The sequence below is a fragment of the Ochotona princeps genome, chromosome 1, assembly GCF_030435755.1.
Source record: "Ochotona princeps isolate mOchPri1 chromosome 1, mOchPri1.hap1, whole genome shotgun sequence".
NCBI lineage: Eukaryota > Metazoa > Chordata > Mammalia > Lagomorpha > Ochotonidae > Ochotona > Ochotona princeps.
This window is the reverse complement of record NC_080832.1, coordinates 16,792,890-16,807,075: the sequence shown is the minus strand read 5'-3', so window position 1 is coordinate 16,807,075 and position 14,186 is coordinate 16,792,890.

Below are 14,186 nucleotides of genomic sequence, written 5' to 3'. Positions count from 1 at the left end.
CATTGCAGTAAAATTTAATATGTCTGCCATAGGGATTAGCGGTGGCATATGGGCAGAATTATTTTAACTTGAGTTGTGTTTGAAGAAAAATAGGCAGTAACTAAATTTTTCAGAAAAGTCTAAAGAAGCTTTTTTGTGGCAAAGGTTTTGCAAAACCTACTTCAGGCCCGCTAGTTTCTTTTTCCAGAATGCCTCCAGGATTATGATTTGAGATCCTGAGTGTGGATATACTCTCCCAGGTGCTTTATGCAGGCTCATGCATTACCTCTCTTGATACTTTTGCTGATCTGTAAATGCAAAAGAAGGAAATGTGTGGGCTGTTTCCAAATTGACTACCTCCTAATAACTTCTATAACTATGCCAGGTTTATAGATACAGCTTGGAGAAGGTCTTAAAATACCCTCCCCAAAAAAGAGGTTTTTGTAAGTATTGGAGCACAGATTTTCATTAAATTATTTCTGGATGCCTTTGTCATCTTCACAGATGGCTGCAGCTAATGAAAATAATCATGCTTAAATGCACTAAGGCAATGTCCCTGCTTGCATCTTTATGTCTTTGAATTTGTTTTCATTGCTAAAGCTCTGAAGATCCCAGGGTTTGAGGGAATTTAGATTTTGTTGCTTCATATCATTCAGAAACTATGGATTTTGACTTATCATTGTACTGGGAGAGACAGTTACAGTCAGGAAGGGCCACCCTGATCACTTACAGCCTTGCTCTTTCAGCTGTCCCATAATCATCATGGCAGAGATTCCTGTGCAGCTTCCCACAGTTACAGCCTCTCATTCCTTACTTGTCCTCACCCCTCCTCAAGTTCAATACCTTGCTTCTTGTTCTCAGCTTCCCAAGACCTCCTACAAATCAAACCCAAGAGTCCCCTGGTCTCTGGTTTCCTCTCTATAGTTTAATACAGCAGTTAAGGCACAGCTTGGGATATCTGGAAGAGTTCTGGCTCTATTTTTCTCCCAGCTTTCTTCTGGTGCAAATCCCAAGAGACAGCAAGTGATGGCTCAAAGTTTGCCCTGAGACACAGCATGTTGTGCTTCCTGACCTTTAACTTCATTGGAGGGCACAAAGAGATAGACACACCAATTAGCCTGTCACAATGTTGTTGTTGGGTGGGAGTACCCTTCTGCCTGCCCCACTTTTCCTACCCTATATAAGCTCGTGACTTCTTTCAAATAAATGGACATCCCTCACCACAGGTTTGTCTCCAGTGTTCTCTGCTACATTAGAACATTGTTTTTTCACCTTTCAGTGGTCTTGGGGCCTGCTGGACAGAAGATGCCCAAGACATGTGTTTCCTTTCAAAGGCACACAATCCACAGTGACCTGCAGACCTCCCACCAAATCCCATCTCGCTAAGCTTCCACCACCATGGGGCCCAAGTTTTCAACACATGAAATTCTGAGGGACACACTCAGACTATGTCCAGACCACATAAGCTTACAAAGTTATCCCTTTTTGATCTGACCCCAGATTCTGGTTAATCCTCCTCTGCTCATAACCATGATTATCATTTGATGAAAAATCCCTCTTTTTCACATGTGCATGTTATGTTTCCACTGCCTGTAGTAACCACACTCACATCCTACAACACCACTGCCCTTTCCCATTTAAGGAAATACTGTTACTGTCAGTAGCTCCTCTTGAGCTGGATGAATCCCTTACCAACTTCAAGTATTGTCAATGTGGTGGTATTGAAAATGGGGCTTAGAAGAGATGAGGGGGTCATGGGAGCTTTGCCCTTGTGCAAGAGATTAGGTGCTCCTGGTAAGGGGCTTGGACAAACAGAGCATGCTTTCTCTTACTCTTGTTCCTTTGCCACGTGAGCATATAGCATTCCTCCCATCCAGAGCATGCAGCTCTCATTAGGTATCATATGCCAGTGCCTCCAGTACTCTAAGAAATAAATTTTAAATCAGCTACTCTGTGCCACTTTGTTATCATAACATAAAACAGATTCAGATAGTTACTTGCTTGTTGACATATGAGGCCAGGAAGACTGACTCCTGTTCAGTGCTCAGAACCCTAAAGGCCCCGGGCAGTTGTCACTCCAAGATCTTTTCACAGTGTGTTGCAGGTGTGTGCTTGTCTCTCTAAGGATCATCTGCCGTACATGGGCTGAGGGAGCAAGCAGGCCTCAAGGACATGAAGCAGGTGGGGTACCAAGGGCAGAGAGGAAGCCAGGGATTTACCCAGAGCCATCCAAAACAGCTGCAGTCCCAGTGGGTACTGTGAGTTGAAAGAAGGAAGAAAAGCAATTGGCTAAGAGAGGAGTTCAGGTTTTAATTCAGTGAAAGAATACCCACATGAGACCAAGCATGCACTTAAATTAAAGCAGAATGTGTTTCAGTAGGACACAGGCAGTATGGCTTTACTGTGAAGCTGACAAGAGACTGAAAGGAAGAAAAAGGATGGCATTAGCTTTTCTTCCACAGCCGCCTTTAAAATGAGACTTAGGAGATGTTTATCTGCTTGTGGGCTCGGCAGAGGTGCTGTAATTTACAGTTTCAGTCCTTTCCATATATTTTTAGCATTGTTGAATTCACCATAGGATGTGACTGTACTTCCAACGATTACTTTGGGACGCGTTTCTAGAAATAGAATTAATCTGTCAAAAGATACAAACATTTGCTCATCCTTGACGTATATGGTCAAATTAATTTTTAGAGATATCAGTATTTCCTCTGCTGATAAGGAAAAAATAGTACTGATTTTTTCGTTGTTCATTTCTTGATTTATTGACTAAGTATTCATGTGCTTATTACCCATTCATACTTATTAACTTATAAATGGTTATTTTGTATTTATTTTTGCCTAGTTCTCTCCTGACTACAGTTGTCTTATTTCTTTGGAAAAGTTTTGTTTAAGTTAATGTTCTTAGCTCTATGTTTCCTCTCTGACATTTTTCTCTTATTTGGCTTTTAGTTTTATTAATAATTGGTTGTTTAAGGCTTATTTACTTAAAAGAGAGAGATACAGAGGCAGAAAATAAGATTGAGAGAAAGAGACAGACAGCTCTTCTATCCACTGATTCACTCTCCAAATGGCTGCAGCAGCCAGAGCTGGGCCAGGCCGAAGTCAAGAGCCAGGAACTCCCTCCAGGTCTCAGATGTAGGAAGCAGGAACCCAAGCACAGGGCCATCCATTTGCTGCTTTCCCGGGCACATTACCTGGGAGCTATGTTAGAAATAGAGCAACCAGGAACCCAAATCGTGCTCATATGGGGGTAAGCATCCTAGGCAGCAGTCAATCCACATTGTGTCAATCCAAAATGTCAACCCTCATCATTTCTGTAGGGAAATGTACCAGAGCTACAAATGCACACAGCACAATTCTTCAATGTGCAGATATAGTGTTCTTATTTCCACTACAATTTGCTAGTCTTCTTGTAAGCTGTGACCCACTATGTAGAAAGGTAGTAATAATCTTTTTTTGTGAATATATGCATTTTATTTGAAATATTTTACAGAGAGGATCTTCAATCCATTGGTTCACCCCCCAACTGGGTGCAATGGCCTCAGCCGAGCTGATTTGAAGCCAGGAATCAGGAGCCAAAAGCCAGGAGCTTCCTCTGGGTCTTCCACATCGGTACAGGAACCCAAAAGACTTGAGCCATCCTCCACTGCTTCCGGGCCATAAGCAGGGAATTGAATCAGAAGTGAAGCAGCCAAGGTAGCAACTGGAGCCCATATGGGATGTTGGCACTGCCAGCAGAGGGTTAGCCTACTAACTGGAAAGGCAGACAGAGATCCCTCCAAATGCTCCTATGTCCTGCACGGACCAAAGCCAGGACATACTTTTGCCCCATCTGTCTTCTCATCCCTTTCCTTCACACAGTCCCTCCGACTTGGTGTCTTTAACTTCCCCTGCCTCAGTGCTTTTCATAGCCCAGGGCGGCCAAGCTCCTGACCTCAGCCACATGCACAGGAGCAGATATTCTCACTATTCTGCAGGCTGTGCCCAAACCTGGACACTGGCAACTGTGGCCAAAAAAAAAAAAAAACAACTTCAGCATGGAATAGTCCACTCTCCTAGAAAGCAATGGACCATCCTCACCCACTCTGGAAAAGCTAGCCCCGTGCCTCAGCCTTAGAGAACAACTCTGTCAATAGACATGAACGTTAGTATTCATGTTTAATCTTGGCAAAATAGCATACTGCTTACGTAAAATTTCCATTTTTATGTAGCCAACTGTTGCAATGTACTGGGGTTAAATTTATGTGAAAAACTTGACTGGGCCGTGAGGCACTGGGTACCTTGATAATTGCATCATTATCCTGGGTGTTTTCTCTGAGTATTCTTTGGAGATGAAGGCGATACTGAACTTAGAAGACTTACAGAATGAGACTGGCTGCCCTAATATGGGTGGCTCTTTTTCAGTCATTAAAGGCCTGACTAGGACAAAAGAGCTGACCCTCCCCAAAGGAAGAGGGAATTCTTGTTAGATAGCACTCAGCATGAAACCCCTCATCCGGGGTCTCAGTGTGGCTGGTTTTTAGATGCTAACTTCATAACCAGTGCCCTGTTCTTGGTCCTTCAAACTCAGACTGAACTATGTCATTGTCCCTCTTGAGACTTCAGCTTGGCAGCATGTCTTACTCATCTTCAAATAATGTGTGCCAATTTCATTCTGTCTCTCCGTCTCTCGCTCACTCGCTTTCTTACTCCACACATCCATACACACAGAGCAAGATTTAATGGTTCTATTTCTATAGAGGCTCCATATTAATACCTAATAATACCTAATACTTTTAAAAACTTCTTTCTCTTGGGGCCAGTGGTGTGATACAGCAGGCAAAGCCACCACCTATGACAATGGCATCCCTTATGGGCACCAGTTCAAGAACCAGCTGCTCCATTTCCCCTCCAGCTCCCTGCTAGTGGCCTAGAAAACACAGCAGAGGATGGCTGGAGTATGTGGGTTCCTGCTGGATGAGGCTCCTGGCTCCTGGTCTCAGCCTGGCTCAGATCTGACCGTTATGGTCATCTGGAAAGCAAACCACTAGCTCAAAGGCCTCACTCTGTCTTCCCCTTCTCTCTATAACTCTGACTTTCAAATAAATTGGCAAAACTTTAAACAAAAAAAAAGAACGTTCCCATTCAAATATCAGATCACTATTCATCTGGAGCTTCTCTGAGTTTTTAAGGTTTCTGTTCCATTTTTAAAGTCTTCAGTCCATATGGGATGCATCTGAGCAAATGTTATGAATTAAAAGCCCAGACATTATTTTCTTACATGAAAAGCCAATATTCTCACAGCTGTTAATATATTCTTTCTTGGTTGCACATGTTACAGTTTTCCAATGTTTTCTTTTTCCTTCTCTTCCTACAAGTGGCTGTTGCACATGTCTCTGGCGTTTTCCCATGTCTTCTCAGCCCCTTTCCTGTGACATTATACACATGTTCTGCGTTGGTTATCTCCAGTATGTAAAGACTGATGTACAAAAGGCTGAAGGCCATGTTGGACTTTTTCATTAGGATCTTGCCCCTACCAGCATCTAATTTAATTTGTAGACACCAGCGTTACAGACATTAATGCAATCTACCTTATGCTGCAAATCCCCAACCAGCTTGTGCCCCTCCACACACCTCCTTTTTTGTCTCTGCAAATGTATCTCTAGCCCCCACTGCTTTCACTTGTCTTCTCACTTCTCAGCCAGGCTGTACACTCCCTGCTGCCCTTGGGTTACATTTCAAGTAAAGATCAGCCTTTCGTGGCATTTGAAAATCCAAATTCTTTTGTCCTTTGAAATTACATAAGCCCATTCCTGCCCATTTGGAAGAGAGCTCTTTCTGGAAGCTTTGCTGTTTTAAATCAAAGCAATCTCTTACGTATCTAAATTCTCATAGCCCTTTGTAACTTTCTAGTACAACTTGACTCACTTGACCTTGTCTGGTAGATATTTACATATTCAAGTTTCTCATTGTGTGTCTGAAGTAGCTTGTTGCAAAAAAAAAAAAAAAAAAAGTGTGCTACTCAGGAGTAAAACCACTGCTCATCTAAGTGAGGTGTGTCAGCCCATGGGTCCTGAGTGTGCTTTCTCCTTAGCTCCTTTTCCTTTGCTCCCCATGCATAGAGACAATGCCAGAAGCCCATCCCATGCTTTGGTGTTAATCTCTGCTACCAAGAAAGATGCCTAGAACATTATAAGTTCTCTGTGCCCATCTGCTAAATAACAAAGGAATAAAAGCAATAGTCACCCACAGAATGTATGTCATTTATTGGGGGCTGTTATTGGCTACTCCTCTGCCCACAAGTCCCAGCATCCCATGTGAGCATCTGTTTGAGTCTCTGCTGATCCACTTCCCATTCAGTTCCCTGCTTATGACCTAGGAAAGTAGTGGAAGATGGCAGAAAGCCTTGGAACCCTACAACCATGTTGGGAACCCAAAGGAAGTTCTCTCCTGACTTCAGAATGGCTCAGCTCTGGCCATTTGGGCTTTTTCAGGTATGAGCCAACAGGTAGATCTTTTTATCTGCCTTTCCTTCTCTCTGTGAATCTGCCGGTACATTAAAATAAACCTGCCATTTGTTGATACAGATCTGCAAAATGTGTATTCTTACTTATTCTCCCCCCTAGAAAGACACTATTCTCATGGCTCTTCAGCACCCACCACCTCTGCTCTGTCCCCAGCAACCCTGGTTCATAAGAAGGAAGCCAGTCAACCCAGGACCCAGGTCCAGTCACAAGCATACAATCAAAATTTCATGAGGGGTCTCATGGCATTTTCTTAGGTTCCAGAATAGCACTTGTAAGAAATGGCTAGAGCCATAAAATAACATGGGCTGGAGGAGTTTGTTGGAGTAGCGTAAAGAACTAAACATCAGATTGGTTTTCATACACAAGTGGCCAAGTAACTCAATAGCCTGAAAATGACTCAAACTCTGCCCCAGTGTTGGGACAAGAGGAGTCAGCTTGTTCTGTGTAATAACTGTTGTGGCCTTTGCATTTCTAATCACCTTAATGTTAATGATGTATCAGTGGTCCTGGAAATGCTGATATGTGTACAAACATGAAGGGAAGCAGCCTTCCGCAAAGCCATCCCTTCCGACTGACTGTTGCTGGAAGTGGGTCGCTCATCCTAAAGGCCTCAGGACAAAGGTAAATGGGATAAATTCCTATTTACTGAATTCACACTGTTGGCTCCTGGGTACCCCTATATCCTTCTGGCAGTCTGATTTGGGAATTTGATCTGACACTGCTCTGTGACTGGGACTTTGGAACTTAGATTAATTTTAGACCTTAGTCTGTAGAGATTAGTCAATTCTATGAACTCTAATGTAGTGGTTGAAATAGTTTTCTGGAGTGATAGTGCCTATTTATCTGATCCCTACTCTTCAGCATGAATTCCACCTTAACATATTCTATGTTCAGGACGAGTATGATTAATTCATTACCCAGGATTACAGCAATATGCTAAAAGCTACCTGGAGGCATTTCTTTTGGTGTGAAATATTAAAGATTCAACATTTATATCAGTGCACCTAATTCATATTCCTGAGCCTGTGGGCTGAGAAAAAGACTTGGAAATAGTCAGTCATTTTTTACCATCGGTTTGTTAAAATGTTTAAGAGGATTATTGCCGTAACTACCTTTTTGATAAGAACAAGGAGACCTCTATTCAGAAAGACTAAAATATAAAAACTGAAAGCCATAGTATCTTATTTCTTAAAAAAAATAAAAGAGGTATAGAGCAGCTTTTGACAATTGTGTATCTTAAAATAGCAGAACAATAATACTAATAAAGGATTTTTTGACAAAAGGAATGCCCAATATCCTATAGCAATTAATTTTAAAAAAAGAACCAAAATACAGAATCCCATAGGAAGCTAGAAATAGAATATTCTGTATTGTTAGCCACTTGATCAGGAAACAGACATTTGGATCATGAAGCTGAATTCCCAAGTGTATCTGAGATGCCTTTAGAAAGGTGTCAACACTGACACTTAAGTGAGAATGCAACAGGAATGTACCACCACTCCAAGGAAAATATTATTATACAATGAATAATTAATTTATGAAATAGAAAAGACTTGCATCCTCCCTGGCTTGCCCGTTGCCTTAGTAGCTGGATGAGAAGCTCAGATGGCTGAGCTGGCTTTGGGAGAGTCCAGCATGGCCCATGACCTCACTCCCACCTGTTTGTGGGTGGGCAGGGCTAAAAATTGGTCTAAAGTTAGATACTATCTCCTTTTTTTATTTGCTTTTCGTTAAAAAATGTGCTTACTACATTTAAAGAATAATCTGAAGGCAAATACCCAGTGCCTATGACCCATTCAAGAAACAGAACCATGGCAATCCTCACCTGTGCGCATCTCCTCGCTCAAGGGAGTCAGCTCCAGTCTGAGTGAAGTTTGAAGCATCCCTCAAAGATTTATGTTCTAGAAATTTGGTTCTCATTGTGGCAACGATAAGAGGCGGTGGAGACTTTAGGAGCCGGGCCTGGAGCCAGTAAATGTGCCCTCATGTGTGCCACGTCGGAAGGAATTCATTCTGGGATCATCACCACTTAACGCAGGAGTTAAGACACAGCCTGTGATGTCTACTCACTTCATCAGAGTGCCAGCCCTATGCTGTTTCCAGCTTCCTGACAGTAGACACCCAGAGAGGCAGCAGATTATGGCTCAAGTTCTTGGGTCCCTGCCACCCCACGGAGACTTGGGTTCAGCCCCTGGCTCCGAGGTTCGGCCTAATCAAATGCCCACAGTAGCTGGGCAAAGCAGAGGGCAGAAGATCTCTGCCACGTGTGTAACTCGGCCTATCAATCTTTCAAGTAAAATGACATCATTTTTTGACTAGTTTTAATGCTGATCTTTTAGCATAGATTAGTTCCTGAGGGGACCTGGACTGGCTGTCACTTCTGTCTCACCACATGGTATCTTTATCTCCCCTATGCCCCCAGCAGAGTGCCACGTGCACCATTGTCACATACCCAGAAGGTCCATGCCAGTGCTGAAATGATGCGGATGCCATGCCCTTGAGCTTTCAAAACAGTCGAGGGCCTCCCGTTGTGAAGCATCCAACTTAGGTATTTCATTATAAAAACATAGAGCGTGTGTGGGCTTTTCCTTTTTTGCCCTGTTAATCTTATTTAATCAGAAGTGAGTGCGTTCAGCAAATCTTGGGCCGGTTACCACCTATGGATTTTTTGGTAGATCAGTGCAGTTGTGCTGGTCGTTCCAGAAGGGTCTGAGATGAACTGGAGAGAAATCTCAGCGAGATTAGCAAAGCTTGGGGCGCTTGTTTACCAGATGCTCTTCCCGGTGCATAACTAATTAGTTAAGTCTCATCAGACCCTGAGGATAATTTGTCAAAATAATGTGTGTTTTTCTATTTTAGTGTTAACTCCCATTACGTATTATTAATAGATTATTAACTCAGTATAAATAGCTAAGGGAGAATCACTCAGTGAGATTTGTTTGTTTTCTAGCATTTTAATGGGGCAAGAAAAAAGTGATCTTAAACTGCTCTATAATTATACACAATGCCCAAAGTTTAGATCATCAAAAAAAAGTGGTTCCCGTCATGAACTGACCTGAGTGTCAAGGGAAATATTGCCAGTCCAAGGCAGTAGCAATAGCCCATGCAGAATACTCTCTGTAAAATATGAAAATGGCAAACACATATTTGAGTGTCTCCCTCAGTGGCAGTGACAGACATAATGTCATCACATTTTGTCCGCTCTTTCATGGAAGACTCTTGACTTAGCCCCAACTGTGGTTAGAAGAGTGCAAGGTATGATTCTGTATCTCACTGAAATATGCAATGCCTATCTTCCTTTCTCGAGAACTGTGTTTTAGACAGCATGTGCTTTGGGGACAGCAAAACACCAGATCAATTAGTAATAAAGATCTGCCTTTACGCTGGAGTCACGGCTTTGGGAATAGGGAAGAGATCAAGATGCGCTTTCACAGTTGAGCACAGACAGGTAAGACAGATTGCTCTCGGATGGTCGATGGTTCTGCAAATACTGATGGTAGAAAAAAAAAAGTGATGGTATCGCAGGAGTGGATATTTACAAATGCAAATGTGCTCAGTTTTGCTTTTGAGCAGAGAGCACCTGGTGCTAATGTTATTTGCTTCTTCCGATAAAAATCACTAGAGTATATTATTCAGAGAAATATTAGAGAAACTGTGTGAAGTGAATGAAGAAAGTATCCTGTGATTACAGAGCTTTCAGCAAAACCTCTCACAATAGTTCACTAGTAAGGTTGGTCATGGACTCTGAAAGGAGCCATGAACAGCAAGAGCTGAAGCAGTGTTAGTATGAACCAGTGACAGCGGTGATAGGATGTGGGCTGTTCTAACTCATCCCAGATTTCCTGCAGACTTGTACTTCCAAAATGGCATAAACCAAAAAAAAAAAAATCACACTATCAACACTAACGTTTTAGTCACATGTATTTTTCATGTAATTTTTTCCAAGGAAAAGAGGAACTGTCTGTTTTATGGATTGAGGTCCCATGTACATAAATAATTCATGAAGTTGGTTAGGGTCGTAGCCCTATGAGATGAGGTGTACAGGTGAGTTGGACAGCCTGAGGATAACACAGAATCTTCCAGAAATATGTGGTCATTATATTAAATATCTGGTTGCTTCAAATCATCAGTTTGTGAGAGCATGACATACATTTATCCTACTAATTGTTTATCAAAGTGAGCTATGTGTTGAGAATACAATATACCAGGGCAAAGTTTCAGATCTTGGATCTTTCAAAGCACAAGTGATTGATTTCTTAGAATTTAGCCTAATGACATTTATTGGATGGAGTGCTGGAAATTTATCATCTCTCTTCATTCAACTGATAAGCTTGGGTGTGATTGTACTAAGGTTACTCCTAGCTCTACATTTCAGGAGAGTCTGTAGACTTCTGCAGTATATTAATTTTAAGTTCAATATTGCATGTAATTTCTATCACCAACTACAAAATGAAAACCATCCTTTATTATCCAGTGGCAGCATTGCTTTGTTATATATACATTGGAACAACTCAATGTGGACGTAAGAAAAGTATTCTTGGAGGTTGTTTCCCTAGGGTTGTTGAAAATTGGATTGCCAGCTTTCATTGGAAATGGGGGTGGATGACAAATTCTGTGCAGAAATGTGCCACTTACTTCACAAAGTGAAAGTATTGCATTTTGTTTGAAGATGGAACGAAGCCATTATTGGGAGTTAGTTTTAAATGGATACCTTACTTAGAATGGAAGGCATCTGCTCTAAGAATGAAGTGGATTTCATTGTCTTCTCAGTCATCTAGTGGTCAGCAGGACAGATGTCTCCTGGGAATTTGGTGTAATTTTTAAAAATGCTTACACATCAATATGATTTTTTTCAGTTTGTCTTCATTTATAAACCTTGAAATGAGTAACTCTAAAAAAAATGGCCTTAGATAATAAAATCTTACTTGAAATTGCAACCAGGTTAATAAAATGCATAAATTTCATACAACATAAATCGCAAGCTCACATTAAAATTTAAATGAGAAAAACAGTTACAATTACATGATGTCTCTGATACAATAACTTGGACACCATAGTGGGTTAAGCCAGAGCTTAGGACAGCTGCATCGCACATCAGAATGCCTGGAATCAAAATCAGCCTCTGCTTCTGATCTAGTTTACTGCTAATATGAACTCCAGGAAGCATCAAATGGCTCAAGTTCTTGAAACCCTGCCTTGCAGGAGACCTGGACCTGGATGGGACCACAAACTCCTGTCCAAACCTGGCTTAGTCCCTGGTCTTGGGGCATCTAGCAAGTGAACCAATGGATGGCAGGTCTTTCTCTCTCTCTCTCTCTCTCTCTCTCTCTCTGCATATGTGTGTCATTCAAATATATAGATTTGAATAAATAACCAAACAAGCAAATAAGCAGGCAAACCACCTTTAAAATAGCTATTAGGGCAAGAATTTAGCCTAGTAATTGAGATGCCCACCTCTCACATCAGCCTGACGTCTGGCTCCTGACTCCAGCTTCCTGTTAATGCAAGTCCGAGGAGACAGCAGGTGACAGACCAAGTATTTAGGTTCCTAACACCCACGTGTGAGACCTGAACTGGGTTCGGTTTCCCAGCTCCTGTCCCCAGCCCTAGCTATTGTAGACATTTGGGGTGTAAACCAAGGACAAGAGTTCTCACTGTCACTCCATGTCTCTCTTTTTCTCTTTATCACTCTCTGTGTCTCTTTGCCTTTTGAATAAAAACAATAAAATAATCACTAATCACAGTTTAATCTGTTATATTTATTATTCAGTTTTTGATAGATGATGTATTTTTTTATATTCATTAATTACATTGTATTATGTGACACAGTTACATAGGTACTGGGATTCTCCCCACCCCTCCCCACACCCTCCCCCTGATAGATGATGTATTTACCTATCTACATATTTTTCACATAACATTTAAAACTTCAGTTTTTCGTTATTGCAGTATACTGTTCACAGCCATGTGCCTGGTGGTAACACTCAGAGGCTTAATAGGTTAGACTCATCCTTTGTTACTGAATTTATAAGGAGACATGACTGGAATGATTTGGGTTTATCACTGGGATGTCATGTGTTGAAATCCTCTCAACCATATGTTAATGGTGCTTGAAGGTGAGCCTTGGATTGTAGCAGCTCCCAGATTATGATTGGCTTACCCTAGGAAGGGCATTGTTACAAAAGCGAAGTTTCTCTGTGTGGGTTACCTGTCTTACCATGCATTCTCTTTCAAAACATTATGGGGTAACAAGAAGCTCATCACCAGAGGGCAGATGAATGCCAGCTTGCTGTGCTCTTGCACTTATTGCTCCAGGACTGTGAGAAATACGTGTCTGTTCTTTACAAATTACCTTGTGTGGGGAGTTTTGTTACAGCAACAACAAACAGACAATGTCCATTCCCAACCCACTAAAAATACAGAGTTTAGTGGGAAGCAGTCATCATTGGAAAATTAAGGTGTTTAGTAAGTAACAAGCTGAAGGAATATTTTGCAGCTGTACCCCCACAGCAAGCAATGGACCCCCGTCATTTGGCTTGGCATGAGCAGGCATCCAGTGTTGCCTCCCGTGGCACCTGCTATTCTTGATGGCTGGATTTGAATTGCATTTTCTTCCATCAGTCTGTTAGCAGCTGAGGAGTAAGGAAGGCTTATTTCTGTCTCTGTATGTCTTCAAATTTATTCTTGCTTCTCTTTGTGGAACTCCATTATAAGCTCCTTTCATCTTAGCACTTGCTTTGTGTAATCTTTCCCTACTTCGAAACAATATAATACATGCTTATCTTGTTAAAAATGTGTCTTAATATGAAAAAAAGCTTGAAGATAATGTTAGCAGTGATAAGTCAGCCACATATACAGAGTACTTCAAAAAGTTCATGAAAGATCCAAAGAAAAGAGTGAGTTTATTTCAGTATTAAAAAAAATGTGAGGAAGGGCTAATGTTGTGGCACAGCAAGTTAAGCTGCTGCTTATGCATCCCATTTGTGAGTGAAGTTTGAAGTCCCTTCTATTCTGCTGATTCAACTCCCTGCTAATGTCCCTGAGAAGGCAGGGGAAGATGGCTCCAGTGCTTGTGCACCTGCCACCCATGTGGGAGACTCAGATGGAGTTTCTGGCTGGCTTCACCAGCATTTGTGGCCATTTGGAGAGTGAACTGGTAGGTTAAAAAAAATCTCTCTCATTCTCTTTGTGTACTCTGTTTCAAAGTAAATAAATAACTCTTTTAGAAACAATTAGAGGCACTGATTTTTTTCAGAATATGTGGAAATGTGGATTATGAGAAAATGCATGGATTTCAAAGTTTTGCAGCAAAACAGTTACCTTTTCATTCTACTTTTCTGTTAGCTTTTTCATGTCCCCTTGATAAACTGCTCCTGTGGAAGATTAAAAGTGGAGCACCCAATTCAATAAGAGAGCTAGGCTTTCCTTTCTAGGGCTTTGTTGCTGGCCTAGTGCCACCCTCCCTGACAAGAAAATCTTAAAAGCGCTGCTCTAGTCAGTTTAAGATAGTGGACAATTCACTTGTTCTGTGAGCTGAAGGATACTTAGCACATTTCGTGAGGTTCTTTCTAAAGAAATCAGCTCTCTGGCTAAACCTGTTCAGGCATCACTGGGTATTGCGTAGGGATTTGAGTTGTGAGGGGCCCTGCAGCTTAGCACTTCTTGCTTAGTTTAATCCAGTGCCTTCCAGACTGATCT